The 19,406-nt window shown below is 51.4% G+C and overlaps 1 long non-coding RNA gene across 1 annotated transcript; it reads left to right on the top strand.

Moving 5' to 3' along the window:
• The first annotated feature begins 4,838 nt into the window (after positions 1-4,838).
• Positions 4,839-5,638, top strand: LOC123404146. The gene is made up of 2 exons (XR_006611667.1): positions 4,839-5,249; positions 5,365-5,638. It is a non-coding gene; the product is annotated as an uncharacterized LOC123404146 (long non-coding RNA).
• Positions 5,639-19,406: the final 13,768 nt, after the last annotated feature.

Genomic DNA, 19,406 nt, shown 5'->3' with positions numbered 1-19,406 from the left:
TCCTTGATGACTGATACGTCTCCGACGTATCTACTTTTCTAAACACTTTCGCTCTAGTTTTGGACTCTAATTTGCATGATTTAAATGGAACTAATCCGAACTGACGATGTATTCAGCAAAACTACCTTGGTGTTATTTTTGTGCAGAAATAAAAGTTCTCAGAATTGGATGAAATTTTTTATGAATTATTTATGAAATTTAAAGACATTATAAATGTGCACCCTAGGAGCTCTCTGTGGTCATCACTGATTTTGGCCTTCAAATTGCTCATCCTCATCATTCTTGGACGTCCGATGTGATTCTTACTCTGTGTTGTGGGACGCTATTCCTTGCACAATATCGGAGGGGCCTCCTTTGCTGGTACGAGTTAAGAGCATCTCCAACCGTGCCCCCAACAGGCCCTCCCAAGGCCATTTCTTCGTCGGGCGAAAATGGCCCATTCGCGCCCCAGGAGCCCTTTTTTGCTGGTTAGGGCTGAAATTGGCCCCGGTGGTCCCAAGCCGAACCCAGTGCGCTCGGGGCACCCGGGAGCACCGAGGGAAATGCTTTTGGCGCAAAACGGGTGTGGACCCGCCGAGTCAACGACCAAGCACATTCGTCGTCCTCATCGCCTCATTTCCGGCATGAATCAATGTGAAGGCTGCACCGCCGGTCAGCCTTCCATTGATTCTTCATGGGCGGTGCAGTGAAGGCGAGACGACGCATGTCCCGGCGATGCACGTCATGTCCATTGCCGCCACGCATTCACACGGCGCCGCGCCGTGTGTCACTCGCCCGCGGCTATATAATCCGCCCTTCCCCTCGTCGGTGGCCACACACCTCTCTTGTCAGCCTCTCGGCGCCAATGTCCTCTTCTCTTTCGTCACCGGCGCCTTCTCTCCCTCTCTCCAATGGCTGAGCACTACACCTGGCGATGGAGCGGAAGCCAACGGCTTCGACCGCTGCCACCTTCACGAGTCCGAGGCCCATCTCCTCCACGAGGCGGACTACCCAGCATCACTAGATATGCAGGTGTCGGGCTCGTGGAGGCTGAGCGCCGGCAGAGTCCCGGTGCCACCTACACCCTCTAGAGTTGAACGGCGCATGGAGATCGCGAGCATCCGATAATCGCTGCCGGAGAGCTCGCGGAACCTGCCGAGGTACGCCACCGACAACAACACACTCTGGACGACATACTTTGAACACCGTCGCGCCGACCAGCTCGCCGCTACCAACGGAGTCGAACCCCATGGCGCTACAACTCTGACGGGCACCGCCTATGGTGGGGTGTCCCCTACCGCACGTTGGAGGCCGTCCTCAAGCACATCGAGGGCGGCAACTCGCCGATGTACGAGTACCCGCCGCCACCCACCTTCTCCCGCCGCTGCGGCACTTCTTGGACGCGGAGGCAGATGGAGATGGTGTCTTCCTCCTCGTCCGGCTCCCGCACCCGCTGCTCCGGGTTGCCGGCGCTCCTCCCCGTCAAACCAGAGCAGCAGAAGACGCCACTAGGGCGGCACACGCGCAGCAGCGACATCGTCATCAATGAGCACGGCGCCTCCTCCCGCCTCGTCAAGCCAAAGACAGAGCCGACGCTCCTCCCCATCAAGCAGGAGCACCTGGCCATGGCCGCTGACGACGAGATCACCCTCAAATGCACGCGGGACGACTACATCCGGGAGGAGATGGAGCACCAACGCCATACCCTTGAGGAGATCGCCGCCCGGTGCCACAGCCGCGAGGAGGACAACATCGTCATCCTCGACGAGAGCGACGAGGAGGTGCCCAGGCCTTCTGACCCCGTTCGACACGGCGACCTATTGCAGGGATGTAGCAAGGACAGCGACAGAGCGCAGGACGACGACGGCGACGATGATGGTGACTACACCAACTTCTACAAGCTTCTCGACATGTTGAAGGCGGCGGAGGCGAACGACGGGAGACGACATTCAATTTCTTTTTAGATTATGTTTTTATTTAACTTTTGTACAAATATCAATTAAAACTATGAATTTTCTTTTAATTTGAGTTGTTTTTTACCGAATTTAGGCTGAGTTTGTTTTTAAGAAAATTGGTTGGGGACGATCTTCGGGGAGGCGACTCGGACCCGAGTCCCTCCACACCGATTTTTTCACCGGCACACCCCTAGACGGTGCTATTTCACGCTCAAGGGGGGCCGAACGGCTAGAGATACTCTCACACCCGATCCCGAAAGAACGGACATCGCCGATGTCGTCATGGCAAGAGAGAGAGATAGATAGATGGAGAGGCTACCAAAAAGGCGAGGACGGTTGCGGCGAGTTGCTGAACATATCATGGGGACTTGAGCCACCCTCGAACCAGTTAGAGCAACTCCAACGCGGCGACCCATTTCGTCCGCCGCCGTCCGTTTGAGTGCGTGCGGACAAAAAGTTGGCCCAACGCGCCGACCCAAACGGACACGCGTATGCTCTTTGTCCGCCCGCTGACCCATTCCCGACTCAATTTTGAGCCTGATTTGCATCGGCGCGGACACGAAGCGTACGCGCGAGGGGCCCGCCCACTTCCCTCCCTAGCCCGCAAGTCGGCGACAAAGCGGCCATTTTTCCCTTGATTTTCCCCGAACCCTCCCACTCGCTCCCGCGCCCGCTCGCACCGCCATGGATGACGACCTCAAGGCCGCCGCCTCCATGGCCTCACCCGTCGCCGCCGCCGAAGCCAGAGGCAAGGCCCGTGCCCTCTGCAAGGCCGTCGTGCCGCCCAAGAAGAAGAAAAAAGAGCTGACCACGGAGGAGCGGGCGGTGTAGTCGGCCAAGAGGAAGGGCCGGAGGCACGCGCAAGATGCAAGGGGCGAGGCAGCCGCCGCCGCCGCCGTGCTGCGGGAAGACACCAATGCCCGAGTGAAGGCGGCCTTGTTGTACCTAGGGGTAAACCCTAGCCAGGAAGGGCTTGTCAACAACGTCGTCGCCGTGCCGCAGCCAGCATGGGCTCGTCAGCATATCCTCGGATGATGATGCCGGAGTCGCCGCACGGGTCTTGGACACAGCCGATTCCCGGCTTGTGCGTTTACCCGCAAGCCAGCCGCTTCTCCGGGGAATCATCGCCGGAGGTGAGCATCGTGGCCCCTTCCACGCCCGCGCCGGGCACCATCAACCTCAACGCAACGCTGATGGCAAGCGGATCATCGTCCAGAGGCACGAGGAAACGCCAGCGCGAGATGCCAACCGACATGCTCAGCGGCGCCCGCAATCTGTTCGACGGAATGCCCGCGGCCGCTGATGTTAACACGGCCAACCATTTCCTCAAGAACATGATATTTGAAGGCGGTGCGTCGGCTGCTGGTGCGTATGATTCCGATGAGACCCAAAGCCAGGACGGTCGAGCGCCATTCATGCAAGCCACCAATGATCCACATGAAGCCTTGATGCAAGATCAGGTCGGCATAGACGGCTTCTCGCTCGACCATGAGTTCTCGGAGGACTATGGCCTTGAGGAGGAGGATGATGACATGGACATCAACGGGGAGCCTTTGTTCCAGGACGAGCTCGCCAACCAAACTGTTGTCGGGGCACAACCGAAGCGCAAGAGCAAGCGGACGAAGGCATACACGCCGGCCCAGGACAAGCTCCTTTGTGAGTGTTGGACGGACATTTGGCAAGATCCGAAGGTCGACGCCGAACAAAATTGGTGAACCTTATGGACTCGTGTTCATCGTGAGTTCCATCAGCGCAAGAAGTTTCCCCCGTACGAAATGCAATGCAAACGTGGATGGGTGTCACTTTCAAAGCGTTGGAGGGTCATTCAACAAGAGTGCAACAAGTTTTGTGCCACCTATGAGAGCATCAAGGCACGCCTCATGAGAGGCCTCGGCATGCAAGACATGGTATGCATGCCCTCTCATTCCCTTTTGGTGCCACGCATTTTTCCCGTGGATTGCATGTCCATTCGCTTACATATGCTTGCTTGGTTCGAATTGTAGGTGTTCCAAGCTTTGGAGGCATTCAAGGTTCAGCACGACGGCAAAGCCTTCCATCTTGCCCATTGTTGGACTATCATCTACGGGGAGGAGAAGTTCAAGGTGCAATATGCCGTCCTCTTGGCGCGTGGGGGGGGGGGAGAAGATGTGGAGGACCACGCAGACGGCGAGAAGGCCCGGTCGCGGGGGAAGACCAACTCGAAGAAGGAGGGCAGGTGGGACACGGCGTTGATCACCTTGCTTGAAAAGTTGAAGGGCATGATAAGCAAGAAGGACTTGAAGGAGGAGAAGCGTCGGCAAGAAAAGGAAGAGCAAATGCACGCCTTCATGAAAATCCAAAGGATGAGGCTCGAGATGGACACGGAGAGGTAAGCCATGATGCTTGAGTTGAAGGAGGCGAAGCAAGCAAAGATGCTCGATATCAAGGCCACAAATGCCAAGACCAAGGCGAAAGAATTGTCCCTCGCAAGCATGAAGATGGGCGTGGAGAACATGAAGGTTGATTTGAACACCATATCATCGAGGAAGATGCTATGGTTCGAGAAGATGCAGGCCGAAATGCTCAAGTTCCACGACATGTGATCTGCAACGGAAATCACAATTCCTTTTTTGTATGCTGGCAAGTCTGCTGGCATGGCCACGGGCCGACATGGCTTGGTCGAATTCTCGCCCTTTTTGTGTGAGGGCACGTGTTAGTCGCTGACAAGTGTGCGAGCATGAACTGTGTAGGATGGTAATATATGCCGGCCGCTGGAATTGTGCCGGCATGAACTTTTGGACGTTGATAACGAGCCATATTTAATCTAACGTGTGAAAATAAAATGGGTCACTTGCATTGGCCGCACCGACGATCCAAAATAAAAAGCGTCCGCGAAGTCGACGGCATACCCAAACTTATAAAAAGCGAACAAAATCGTCCGGGTCCGCCGGTTGGAGTTGCTCCTAACATAGTGTTCACCTTCGCCGGCAATTCACCATGTCGTCAGCAAGATCTTGGTCGATGATCCGTTCGTCTTGCACTAGAGGCACGATTGGTGCTCGCTGCGGATTTGTGAACAAATAGGTGCCTCCTCTTGTCCTCTTGATTTGCATAGGTTGGGATTTGTGCAGATGCGGAAGGTGACGGAGAAGGATGAGTGAGGGCTCTAGGAGTGGAAGGAGGAGATGGTGACCAGCACGGCTCCTCCGGCCAGGAAGATGCCGGACTCCGCTTCAAGCATATCGACTTACTCACTGGGGTGGATGAGTCTTCTCCACCGGTGCGCCGAAATCCAAACACACCTGCGTTTTGTTGCCCCTAATTTTTTATTCTTCCGTGAGTAATTTCTCTTGTGTTCAACTGGTGTTGGTGTGGAGCGCTTGACTTTTGTTGCTCTTAATTGTTCAGTTGCTCTGAATTAGTGTAAATTGGGATGCTTTGCCCATGCCAGGAAGGGATTAATGGAGAGGGATCAGCTCCCAGTCGGCATGCAGGTCCTGTCCGACGATGATGACCCCGTGTGCCTCAAACTGCTGAAGGTCCTCCTCGATGCTGCCAGTATCATGGTCAGAGCGTGCTTGCAGTTCATTGTGTATATTCTTATAAGAAACTTCATTTTGTTGTAAGACATATTATTACTCCCACGAGCAAAACACATTCACATCATCATCTTCAAGGCCAAGATCAACGTGCTCCTGCCCTTCAGGACCTTTGCCATCACGCTTCACTACCTCCCCATAAACCACATTTATCGCATTTATAAATTACTCCCTCCGTCTCAAAATAAGTGTCTCAACTTTGTACTAGCTCTAGTACAAATTTGCACTAAGCTTGAGACAGTTATTTTGGGACGGAGGGAGTAGTTTCCAGTATACAAAAGTGTTGTGCATTAGGACTTGCCATTTTCTGATATATTTTTGTATATATTTAGTGGTACTTCTGAATCTTGCATAGGACAAGCTGTTATGACCAGTTTACATTATAACCGGAGGACGCCCATTTAGCTAAGCTGGCCCGGTTATCTTATAGTATCCGGGGCTTAGCCCGGTTTATTATAGTTGATAGCCTAGAAGAGTTATATGTACTTGTGTTATTAACACTTTTGAGATTAAGCAAAATCAATCTATTTTGATCGGCTCCTAGAAGGAGCCGGTGCCCTAACGCTACCCGCGTCGAACTCTCTCTCTCGCGCGACCATGGCGCCACAACGCCGTCGGCCACGCTAGCAGCCTCACTACAACCTGAGAGCACGCCCTGGTAGGGGAGTTGTTCCTACCAATTTGGTATCAGCTTGCACAGGTTCGGCCATGTCTGCCCCTCCGCCCGCTCCCAGCCTTCCATCGGCGTCCACCCCACCGTTTTTGGACATCACGCCGATGGCCACTTCGGCCGCCGCTGAAGCTGTCACCGGCCTGCCACCCAAGGCCTCCTGGCCTCCGCCACTCTCGGCCGGCCTGGTTCTCTCCCCCGCGGAGATTACCGTCATGCTGTTGGAGCTCGGCCACGCCGTGGCGGGCATCCCGCCGTCCTTGCAGGGAACCCCGCGCCGCAGCAGCCGCACGCGGCATTCTTCCCCGCCATGGCGCCTCCACCAAGCCTCGCGACGGCGCATCACCTGGAGTCCACCTTCGCGCTGAGTGGGCCGTCTCCGAACCCAGGCGCACCCATCCAGGGGGTGCGGTTCCCTCCGTCGTCGTCCCCGCTCCCGGATTCGCTCATTGAGCCCGTCTACACGCCGGCCACGGTGCTGCCGTCCCTACCGGCCCTAGCCGCGGTGCACCCGGCCGGGCCACTTGCCGGCTCCGTCAGACCGGTGGGGCCCTACGCTGGCGTTGACGGCCCCTTATTCCACGGCGGTCCACTGTAGCCCATCCGCCCGGGTCAGTCGGCGCCACTGCTCCGCGCGGCCGAGCCGCCAATGGCCGCCGGCTATGGCCAACACCCGCCGCGTTTGTCCAAGATGGAGTTCGCCACCTATAACGGCACCGGCAACCCCCTGAACTAGCTCAACCAGTGCGGCCAGTTCTTCCGGAGGCAACGGACGCTCGCGTCCGACCGCACCTGGATCGCCTCGTACCACCTCAGGGGCGCGAAACAAACGTGGTACTACGCCTTCAAGCAGGACGAGGGCGGGATGCCGCCATGGGAACGCTTCCCCGACCTGTGCCTTCTATAGTTCGGGCCACCCGTCCCCGACAGCAGGCTGGCGGAACTCGGTGCAGGATTTTGCCAAGCGCTTCCAGGCGCTGGCCTGCCGTGCTCGAGGCGTCTCGGCCCTCCAATGGGCTAACCTCTTTGTTGGCAGCCACCCCGACCACATTTGCATGGACGTCGAGATGTGCGGACCGCAGGACCTCCAGACGGCTATGTACTACGCCCGCAAGTTCGAGCAGCGCGTCGTCGCCATGCAGCAGGCGTTTTCGGCTCGGGATCCTCGCCTACCCCCTCGGGCGCCCACGCTCGCGCCCAACCGACCGGCCCAGGCGGCGACAGGGTCCCCCACCACGGCCGCGACTCGCCCATTCCACCGGCTCACCCCAACCGAGCAGCTCGAGCGTCGCCGCCAAAGGCTCTGCTTCAACTACGATGAACCCTACGTGCCGGGCCACGTTGGCCCGCGCCTTTTCTACCTGGAGGCAGCGGACTACGTCGAGGAGGATACAACATCTCCACAGCTGGTTGAGGAGACGGAACCGGTTGCAGCAACTGCCCTCGTGGTCTCCCTCCATGCCCTCGCAGGCATCCGCGCGGAAAAGACTATGATGCTGCCTGTGACGGTTAATGGGGAGCGTCTCCTAGCTCTCATAGACACAGGCTCTACACACAACTTCCTACCTGAGTCTACCATGTGTCCGCTGGCCCTTCAACCAACCGGCGGAGAGTAGGTCTGGGTTACCATGGCTAACGGTGACCGCCTTCGCTGCCACGGGATTGCACGACAGGTTCCCATCATCATCGGTGACGAGCACTTCACCTTTACTTGCGTGGGCATTGACTTGGGATGCTTCGACTTCTTCCTCGACGTGGATTTCTTGCGGACCCTCGGTCCCATCCTTTGGGACTTCGACGCCCTGGCCATGATGTTCTCGCGTCAAGGCCGCCAGGTGTAGTGGAAGGGTGAGGGTGGCGCGTCGTCGGCAGTTGCCCCACCAAAGTTGTCGAGAGCAACCGCTGATTCAGAGCCGCCCCTGTTGGCCCATCTCCTGCAGCAGCACAGCGATCTCTTCGGTGAGCCAGAGGGCTTCCGCCCACCTGAGTCTGCGGCCATCGCATTCACTTTCTTTCGGGTACATCGCCTCTCGCCGTCCTGCCATATCTCTACCCACAACTGCAGAAGGATGAACCGGAACGACATCGCGCTCTCATGCTTGCCTTGGGCATCATCCGGATCTCTACTTCGCCGTTCTTCGCCCTGGTGCTCCTTTTTCGCAAGCCCGGTGGCTCATGATGCTTCTGCGTCGACTATCGTGGTCTCAACGCTGCGACGTCAAAGGACAAATTTCCCATACCGGTCCTAGAGGAGCTCCTGGATGAGCTTCACGGGGCCCGCTTCTTCACTAAGCTCGACTTGCGTTCGGGCTATCATCAAGTTCGGATGCACCCAAACAACATCGTGACGACGGCGTTTCATACTCATCATGGCCACTTCGAGTTTTTGGTGATGCCTTTCGGCCTCTCTAATGCACCGGCGACATTCCAGGCCTTGATGAACGATGTACACCGGCCCTACTTGCAACGATTTGTGCTCGTTTACTTTGATGATATTCTGATCTACAACTCCTTTTGGGCAGAGCACTTGCAGCACGTCGCCATCATCTTCAACGAGCTTCGGGCACACCAACTCCACCTTAAGCGCCCGAAGTGCTCGTTTGGCATGACATCCGTCGCATATCCCGGCCACGTCATTTCAGCAGAGGGAGTCACCATGGATGCCGAAAAGATCGCGGCGGTCACCTCTTGGCCAACAACGCACTCACTGCGGGCCCTCCGCGGCTTCTAGGGTCTGGCCGGCTACTATGGGAAACTTATCCGGGAGTTTGGCCTTCTCGCTGCGCTACTCACACGGCTGCTTCGCCGCGATGCCTTCTCACTGGACGAGGAGGCAGCTACCGCCTTCCAGTCCCTAAAAGAGGCTCTTACTACTGGTCCGGTCCTTCAGATGCCAGATTTCGAGCAACAGTTCATGGTTGACTGTGAAGCGTCCGGGGTGGGTTTCGGCGATGTTCTTCACGAGGGCGCGGGACCGCTTGCTTTCTTCAGCCGGCCATTCGCCGCACGTCACCGTAAGCTCGGGGCCTACAAGCAGGAGCTTATCGGTTTGGTACAGGCGGTGCGACACTGGCGACCATATCTCTGGGGGCGACACTTCCTGATTTGCACTGGGCATTAAAGCCTGAAATTTTTCTTGGATCAGCGCATGTCCATGATTCCACAGCATCAGTGGATCAATAAGCTTTTCGGCTATGACTTCACCATTGAGTACCGGCCAGGACGCCTCAACATTGTGGCGGACGCCTTATCACGATGTGATGCCGGTGAAGACGCCTCCGACACCGAGGGTACGACCCTTTGCATCCGCTCCAGGCCCTCGTTCGTCTTCATCGACAACATTCGTCGTGCCACTGCCACGGCCATTGATGCTTAGCTTCTTAGGCAGTGGCTCGAGGAGGGCGACTTGCCGGCGGCGTGGCGACTCGATGACGGGTTACTCATCCACGGTAGGTGCATCTTTCTACCTGATCATGACGATCTCCATCACCAGGCGATTCTCGTGGCGCACTCAGCCAGCCACGAGGGGGTGCAGAAAACACTCCTTCGCCTCCGCGCCGACTTCTATCTTTCGGGGGACCGCGCGTTGGTGCGCGATTGGGTGCGCTCTTGTGTGACATGCCAGCGCAACAAGACCGAGATATTGCAGCCAGCCGGCCTTCTACAGCCCCTTGAGGTGCCCTCCCAGGTGTGGGCTGACATCTCCATGGATTTTATTGAGGGCCTTCCCAAGGTGGGCGGCCAGTCTGTCATTCTCACTGTGGTGGACCATTTCTCCAAGTATGCGCACTTCATCCCTCTGGGCCATCCCTACACCGCTACTTCCGTCGCACGAGCCTTCTTCGACGACATCATCCGCCTACATGGGTTTTCCTCTTCGATCGTCAGCGATCATGACCTGGTGTTGACTCGCCACGTTTCACATGATCTCTTCCGGTTGGCAGGCGTTAAGTTGCGCTTGAGCACGGCTTTTCATCCCCAGATTGACGGCCAATCAAAGGTTGTGAACAAGGTGATCGCTATGTACTTGCACTGCATCACAGGTGATCGACCCCCGAGCTTGTGTGGACTGGCTTTCGTGGGCGGAGTACTGCTACAACACTTCTTACCAGTCCGCCCTGCATGCCACCCCCTTTGAGGTGGTTTATGGCAGGACCCCTCCGGCCATACTGCCTCTCCAATCGGGGGTCGCACGGACAAAGGCAGCGGGAGCACTTCTTCGTGACCGCGATGTCATTCGTGCTGAGGTGCAGCAACGTCTTCTTCAGGCCCAGCAGAAGTCCAAGAAATACTACGACGCTCACCACCGTGAGGCTGAGTTTGCGGTGGGGGATTGGGTGTGGCTGCAGCTTCTCCACCGTACTATGCAGTCACTTGACCCCCGCGCCAAGCACAAGCTGGGTCCTCGCTATGCAGGGCCCTTTCAGGTGTTGGAACGCATAGGCGGCGTCGCCTACCGCCTGCAGCTTCCCCCTGGTGCATGTCTCCATGATGTCTTCCATGTGGGCTTATTGAATCCTTTCCATGGGGAGCCGTCGGCGGCTGGACCAGATCTTCCGCCAACCTCTGACAGGCACTTACTTCCTGCTCCGGACAAGGTATTGAAGGCCCGGCAAAGCCGTGGTGTATGGCGCCTTTTGATCCAGTGGCACGATCTTGCAGATGAGGATGCTACATGGGAGAACCTGGAGGAGTTCCATCAGCATTATCCAGATTTCCAGCTCGAGGACGAGCTGTTTGCGCAGGTGGGGAGAGATGTTATGACTCGCTTACATTATAACCGGTGGGGGTGCAATTAGCCAAGCTGGCCTAGTTATCTTATAGTATTAGGGGCTTAGCCCAGCTTATTATAGTTGATAGCCTAGAGGAGTTATATATACTCGTGTAATGAACATATCCGAGGTGCGGTTGAATTGACAACTCAACTGTGAAGGCCTCTAAATATTCTTTGGCTTCCCATGTGTCGAATCAATAAATTAGTGTGGAATACTAGCCGTGAAGACGGTCATGATCTCCTATACATGTGGGTTATCAAGACCTTTTTTTGGCCTCGTTGCTGGGGAGCATGGCTATATTTATTGTGTTAACTTGAGGATATCCAATTGCTACCATGAAGAATCTAAAAGTTACCCGAACTAAGATCACCCCCTCTCGCACGATAGGAGGTAAGGAAGTACCATCTATCTCTGCTTTTGATTCACCTACAATGTTGAATCCGCTTGTTACACCACCACCTATTGGTCGTCCTGATAAGTCACATGAACTTGATGATGATACTTCTGAAATTAATGATGATACTATTGCAATATTTGATGAAACTGAAACTGTGCCACTGAATGAATTACTTGATGCTCATCTTGCTAAAGGCAGAGAACTTGAAAATGCTGAAACTGATGAAGATTTTGAATCACGGGCTATAGATCGCTCTCCTAATAGATATGAATTGCCTTACATACCTAAATGTTATGTTATGGATGGGGAAGTAGCTAGGGACTTTCTTGCTTGTGAAGATAGGATTGATTTGAAGAGACTACTATGCAACTAAAAGAAAAATCTATGATGGAGAGAATGAAAGATGATCCTAAATTTTCCACTTCTCATATATTTGTCACGAATAAGGACTATGAATTCTATATAGATTCTAAATTGATTCCTATAGTTGACTCGGATCCTTTCCATGGTTAGGAAAATGAAACTATTGCGAAATCTCATGAAGCTGAATGATATTGTCGTTCTATTTACTAATGATGAAAAGATACACTACTGTTATATCCGTAAGCTTTTTTCTTTCTCGCTGAAAGGCGGGGCCAAGGAATGGTTCATTTCTCTTGCTCCTGGTTGTACACGTAGTCCCTAGGATATGCTTTACTAATTCTCTGAAAAATATTTTCCTGCCCATAAGAAACAAGATGCCTTACAAAACATATTTAACTTTGTGCAAATTGAAGAAGACAATCTCCCTCAAACTTGGGGGAGGCTTCTCCAGTTACTAAAGTTTTGCCTGGTCGTACTCTTAAGTAAAATGAAATTCTTGATATATTTTAAAATAGGCTAACCAATGCTTCTAGGGATTTCCTAGATAGTTGTGCAGGCTATGTTTTCAGGGAAAGAACTATTGGACAGGGTGAAGAATTATTGAATAACATATTGTAAAATGCCGATGATTGGACTCTTCCTGAACCACCTCTAGAATCTATTCAAAATAAGATAGGTATTCTATTCCTCGGCTCTAAAGATATGCAAGAATCAAAAATATTTATGAAAGAGAAAGGTATTAAAATTGAAGATGTTAAGAATTTACCACCTATTGAAGAAATTCACGGACTTCATATCCCAACACTAGTAGTAGAGGTAAATTATCTCTGTTCCTTTAATAAAAGTGATATACCTTACACTAAGACTCCTAGTTAGTGCATGGATGAATTTGATAATTACATTGTTAAGAAAAAGCACTTCAATAATTATGTCAAAGATCAATTGAGACGTAATGCCATGATGATAGATCGCTTAAGTGAGTGGATGTTTTGAATTTCTAATGATGTGAAAGGTCTAGGTAAACATGCTTCTATGGTTCACACCCAACTAGACCAAGTTGCTAAGTCAAAAAATGATTTGCTAGCTGAAATGAATATAAAGTGAATGATCATGTTGTTAGAGTAATGACTAGAGGTAGAGTGACTCAGGAACCTCTTTATCCTGAGGGTCACCCTAAAAGAATAGAAAAAGATTATCAGAGAATTAATGATAATACACCTAGTCCTTCCAAGAAGAAAAAGAAAAAGAAAAATGATAGGACTTTGCATGCTCCTAGTGAACGTGATATTGAGAAACATGCTGAGAATCATAATGACGTTTCTATTTCTCATGATGAGACACAATCTGGTAGTGAGCATGAACTTAGAAATAATTTAATTATAGTAATGATGTTCATGTAGAAGGTCCATGAGATGTTAATAAGGAACCTAATAATGATGTGGAAATAGAACCTGCTAAAAATCTTGATAACCCACACACTAAGAATAAACGTTATGATAAAAGAGACTTTGTTGCTAGAAAGCATGGAAAAGAAAGAGAGAGATGGGTTCAGAAACCCATGCCCTTCCCTTGTAAGCCTTTTAAAGGTAAGGACGAGGAAGAATTTAAGTGCTTTACTGAAATGATTAGACCTGTCTTTTTGCGCACTCGCTTGACTTATATATTGAAAATTCCTTCATATGATAAGTATATGAAGGATATTAGTACCACCATAAGAAAAATACGTGAAACTGAAATTGCTACTATGCTTGTGCAACACCCTGATTTTTCAAACCTTTTCTTTTTAAAATATTTTTGAAGATCACTTGCAATTTGGTGGATTTTCAAATTCTCAAAGCAAGTTGGATTATGAAATCTCTAATTTCTTGTCTCAAACAACCCAAAACCATTTGCTTCTTACTAAAACCTTTCTGAGATTTATTTGCAATGCTTTATTCCATCAAATAGTTCTCTTTTTCTATTTTGGGAATTATGCCATCACTATAGGTTGTGAAGCAACCTATAGCTTGGATGAGCTTTAAGTCCCAAAACTTTTGCAACATCTTCTCAATACCATATGATTTCAAAATATTCAAAAATATTTCTTTGGCCAATGGATAATTATGGCCAGAATAATTATTTATTATCTGACCAGAATTATCCCTTTGTGAAGCAACGCTATGATTCCTGTTTTGAAAAATTCCAAATAAATTCCTGTAGTTACTAGGGATCATATATGGTTCCAATATGTAAAAACATCCATGGTCCAATACAAATTTTGAGAAAAAACACTCTGCTAAGTTTCTGCTAAAACAGGACCTTTGTGAAGGAAGTGCCAGCTAGGAGTGCACAATGGAGCTACAAATTTTTGGGCATGTGTGCACTACCAAATGACACTTCCCCACCAAATTACACTGGTAGCAAAGCTTGGAATTGAGTGCTAGGAGCTCATTTGTGTTCTGGACCAAAAAGATGGTTTTCAAAGAAACTATATTCATTTGATCTTTGAACCTTGCCAATCTTTGCCAGTTTAGAGTCTTTTCTATGCTGATTCTCCTAGACATCTCATCTTGCTCTAATCCCAACCCTGTTGAGCTCTAGAACCTCCCAAAGTCTGCTAGCAGAACCTGTTGTTGATCTTCCTAGTCGCAGCAGAGCTTGTATGTTCACGCAAGCAATGGATGGTGACTGATGGAAGGCTGGTCGACGCAATAGACAAGGTTTCAAGGCTTGTGTGGCATCAGGGTGTCCGCAACCGTGGTGATCACGGTGCTGGCATGCCAGAGAGCGTGCTCTACGCAGCTCTAGTGACAGCCGAGCCGCCCCGAGCCATCAATCGCTGCCCCCCTTGTCCTAAGCCGACGAGGTCCCTGGTACCCGCGTGGCACCTCGCGAACTCTCTGGATCGCCGGAGAAGGACGCCGTCGGTCCCGGCCTAGCTCCGCCACGGCCAACACAGTGGGCTTCGGCCACTTTGGTCGTCCGCAAGCCATTAATGGCTTCGGACCCGTCCCGTCGCTCCCCTGACCTCCTCCATCACCTCACCCCACGTCGCGACAGCCAGCTCGCCGTCCTTGCTCCAGTGGCAAGCCCGAGCCTCGCCTCTTCCGGAGAGCTCGGCAGCGCTTGTCGCTGGCCTATATAAGGCGCTACTTGAACCCCTCCTAGCTCTCACCCCTGGATTAGCCCTAGAGACCCCCAGCAAGAGCCCGAAGTTCGTCTCCCTCAGCTCCGGCGACAAGCTCCGCCGCCAAATCCCCTCTGTCGCCAGCCTTCTCCGCCCTTCCCCAGTCTAATCCAAGGCCATCATCGAGTTCCCTTGGTCCCTCTGGTGCTCCTCGAGCCGTCAGTGAGTCAAATCCCTGCTGGAACCGTCGCCATCAACAATCACCGTAGCTTCCACCCGCCGGAGAAGAAGGGGCGACGTTGTCCGTCCACCTCCGAAGGAGCTACGGGTACAGGGAGGACCGCCGTCGAGAGCCCGTTCCATTCCCGTCATCTCCCAGCCTCGCCGCCGTCTCTATCGCCGGTGACCGTCGTCGGTGAGCCGCCCTCCTCTGTTCCCCCTCCTCCCTCTCTGTTTAATAGGGGCAGGCCCCACCTGCTAGTGTCTGCGACCTCCGGCGGAAGTGTTAAGTGGAGGCGCCCCTCCACTTTATGCCATCGACGTGGCCTCTCCCAGGAATTATATTTCTTTTATTTCTTTTAGATTTAAATAGAAACTTTGACAATTTAAATCTTTTTATTTACAAGTCCAAATCAGTTGATTCTTTTTGCATTGAGTTGGTATTGGAATTCCTTACAATCTGGTAAATTTTGGTATTTTTCCCACACTCATAGAATTTCTGGTTAATAAAAAGGTATTTAATGCTTTTCCTTTTCTTTTGCTATTTCAAACACATTTTCAGAGGGAAACTTTGAAGACCAGGAGTATTTGAACAACCCCACTGACCAAGGCAAGCCATCATATCCATGTGATGTAGTTTTGCATAACAAAGCTCACATCTTCATGCATTATATTTGCTTAACTTGCTAAGAAAATAATCATTTAATAAACCATCATATAGAGATATATTCTTATGATTATGAATCACAATGGTTACTATGGCATGATGGATGATCATGAGTCACCTGAACGGGCATAATCGTACAACCACCTCTTGCCGGCATGGGAAGGCCGTGACTTGGGCTGTTGACGAGCCTAGTTAAGTTGAGTTGCGCCCGTCCCCGGTTGGGACAGTTTTGTTTGGCCACGACGATGGCATGTGTCATGAAGACACAGTGCCACCCAGGGCAGGACTCCGGAACGGAGTGGTTGCCAGGGATATGATGAGAGAGTCATGGATCAGGCAAGTTGCGTTGGAGCAATGCTGGTCCACCCGAATGAGATCACGAGGTCAGTGCTCCAGAGCGTGGGTAAAGTGTGCAACCTTTGCAGAGTGTAAAAACTATTCGGATAGCTGTGTCCATGGTAATGGACAACCTGACCAGACCTTAGTAGATGCTCAACCGTGTGGATGTTAGTAATGATGGAAGAACCCTCCAGTTGAGGGGAGAGGCTGATAAGCATTCCGGTGGTTGTGAGACAACCCCAGACATGAGTAAGTGGATGTTATAAAGCCAAGTGGTATTAATCTAAATTTGTTTCCATGCTATTGTTTGCTGCATTGCTTGGTTATTATGAGCTTGCGAGTACATTCCAAGTACTCACCTGGCATATCATGCCAGATGCAGGAGAAGCCGAGGACGGAGGTCCTGATGATGTGTACTAGGAAGTGTCCACATCAGTGTCCCTGTGAATGGAGTTGCCTCTATGTTCTGCTATGCCGTAGAACTACTTAGTAGTTTTGAGGCCCCGCTATGTCTCATAAATAATGTAGATACTGTGCAGCACCAAGGGTGCCTTTGGCCTCGCTATCATTGTAAAATATGTATCTGTAACCTTATGCTATCAATAAAGTCAGTTCAGTTCTGTGCCAAGTTGTTGAGTGTTTCCAGAAGACATGATCTCTGGGTTGGAGACAGTGGTAATCCGATTCGTTGAATCGGGGTGCCACAATGTTTGGTATCAGAGCCATGCTGACTGTAGGACACCCTAGTCACCACGTTACCACAACGAGTAGTATAGGGTCGTGAGTATGCATTTGCTTGTTGCATTTCATTGTTGCATGGCATGCATCATGACTCATTGTTTTACTAACCTTTGGCTTTGTGAGTGTAGATGGCACCGGTTCCGTATCATTTCTAGTATGAGCCTGCACCATCCTCCTTCCCATCACTGTTGTGGAACATCTGGTTTCGACTTTACCCGCTTGGCGAGGAACCAGTGTACCAGGTGTTTCGGGAGCAGCTTGCCGAGTCCGTGTACGAGTTCCATGCTCAGGCTTACCTGGTTGTCAGCTCGGATATTGGCAGCTATTCTCGTTCTACTAAGGGCGGAACAGCTTCTACTCCAGAGATGGCAATCCAGTTTGCTGCGGTGGAGGCTCTCACCGACTTGCGCTACCACGAGGTGGAGATCCAGACTCATCCAGGTTTCTTCCATTACCCCACCTTGTCGCCTTCGACAGGGCGAGTCATTTTTGCTCCCGTAGACCTGGCATGTTACAGTGCGATTGTTGTGCTGTCTCGCTATGTGAGCGCCAGCTATCGTACGATCGTGTCCCTGGCTGAGGAGTTACCCCGTCTTCGGGCGGCACTTGTCATTGCAACTGTAGTGCCACCCCCACCCCAGTCTTCTGTTCCACCCTCAGATGCACCACCAGTTCCACCACCTCCTGGATTTGAGATCCCAGTTAGTTCTTCAGTACCACCAGGAACCTCGTCTGGCAGTCGTCGTGAGACTCATTCTGAGTGGGCCTCACTCCTTGCCACTCCTGCTGCCCCGATGTTGAGGCGTCGTGCTCCTTCGGGAGCAGGACCGTCTCGTTAGCGTCACCGCGTAGCCTTTGCTTCGGAGATTGAGGTCAACATAATCAGTTCAGACTCTGACTCAGGATCAGATGACGAGGAGTCAGACGTCTTCCAGTGTTCATTGCATCCGCGCCACTAGAGCCGAGGTTGGAGTTGTTGAGCATGCATCTTTGCATATGTCAACTATCGTGTGAGCAGTCTAGTCATGATATGTTCCCTTACTAGCTTGCCAAGAGTGATGTTAATTTGCATTGTATAATTATGTTCTTTGCTTATTCGCCTTTCCATGAGAATTTCTTTGGTGTTTTATGACCATGCTTTTCCCTTATGGATGTTGCTCATCGATTCGGTACTTTGCAGTGGGAACTATAATTTAGGATGAAAGGGAGTTGTAGCCAAGGCAATGATGGAACCCCCATCCGTCGGTCTATCAGGCAGGCAGGTCAACCACCAGAAGACCTACCACCTCCACCACTCCAGGCACCAAATACTGAGCAGATCATGAGAATGTTTGAGGAAAAAAGGAATTAGGATCTCATGGAATTCCTGAGAAGCATGCAAGCTATGGTAGGCCAGAATAACCACAATGGGGCATGGTCCAAGTTGTCAGCTTTTCAGCGAACTAAGCCTCCCAATTTTGGCCAAGCTGCGGATCCGATTGAAGCCGACGACTGGTTAAGGACTATGGAGAAGAAGCTAGACATAGCCCGTTGTGCGGAAGCAGACAAGGTTACCTTTGCCACTCACTACCTAGAAGGGCCAGCAGCTATATGGTGGGATAATACTAAGGTAACATGGCCCTGTGGAGAAGAGATTACATGGGAAAGATTAAAGGAAGCATTCCGCAAATATCATATTCCTACGGGTATTACGAAGGTGAAGCAAAGAGAATTCCTCGCTCTTACACAAGGAAGCATGACGTTAGCCGAGTATCTGAACAAGTTTAACAATCTGGCACGATACTCGACCCATGATGTATCCACTGAGGAAAGGAAGATTGATCGCTTCCTAGGCGGTCTAAACCATGTCCTCCGTTGTCAGCTATGTATGCGGGACTTTCCAGACTTCCAGACGCTGGTAAACAAAGCCTTCTTAGCCGAACGAGAGCTTAGGACTGGATACGATGAGTGCAAGAGGAAGTTTGAACCCAAGAAGGACAACAAGGAGTAGATTGCACAAAAGCCACGCACCTGGCAGCCAAACACCACTGTCTACAAGCCCACTTGGAACAACACTATCAACACTAACAAGAGAGTGAGCCAGAACAAGGCCTTCGGCAAACAACCAGTGCTAGAGGATTGCTGCCGCAACAACACCTGTTTCACTTGCGGCCAAAGTGGACACTATGCTAATAGTGCCCCACCAATAGCAGAAAACCATCCATCGACATCAAACCGCAGATCAACACTATTGGACGCTGCCCTAACTCTAAGTTTACCCAAGGACGCGTCTACCATATTTTTTCCGAAGAAGCATGCGAAGCTCCAGAAGTCGTTATCGGTATGTTCTCTGTTAACAACATACCAGCAATAGTTTTATTTGATTCCGGGGCTTCCCACTCATTTATTTCGAGGAGTTTTGCCTCCATACACCAATTTTCCCCTTCGTTGTTGGATAAAATCATGGTGGTACAATCCCCTCGCTCCATGCTGAGAACAAATCTCGTATATCGGGATCTGGAAATACGGATACAAGGAGCTACCTTTCCAGCTGCACAAATTGCCATCGAATCCTGGGGATTAGATGTAATACTGGGGATGGATTGGTTGACACCCCATCAAGTGTGCATCAATTGTG

Source organism: Hordeum vulgare, chromosome 6H, assembly GCF_904849725.1.
Source record: "Hordeum vulgare subsp. vulgare chromosome 6H, MorexV3_pseudomolecules_assembly, whole genome shotgun sequence".
Classification (NCBI taxonomy): domain Eukaryota; kingdom Viridiplantae; phylum Streptophyta; class Magnoliopsida; order Poales; family Poaceae; genus Hordeum; species Hordeum vulgare.
This window is presented reverse-complemented; position numbering and strand designations above follow the sequence as displayed.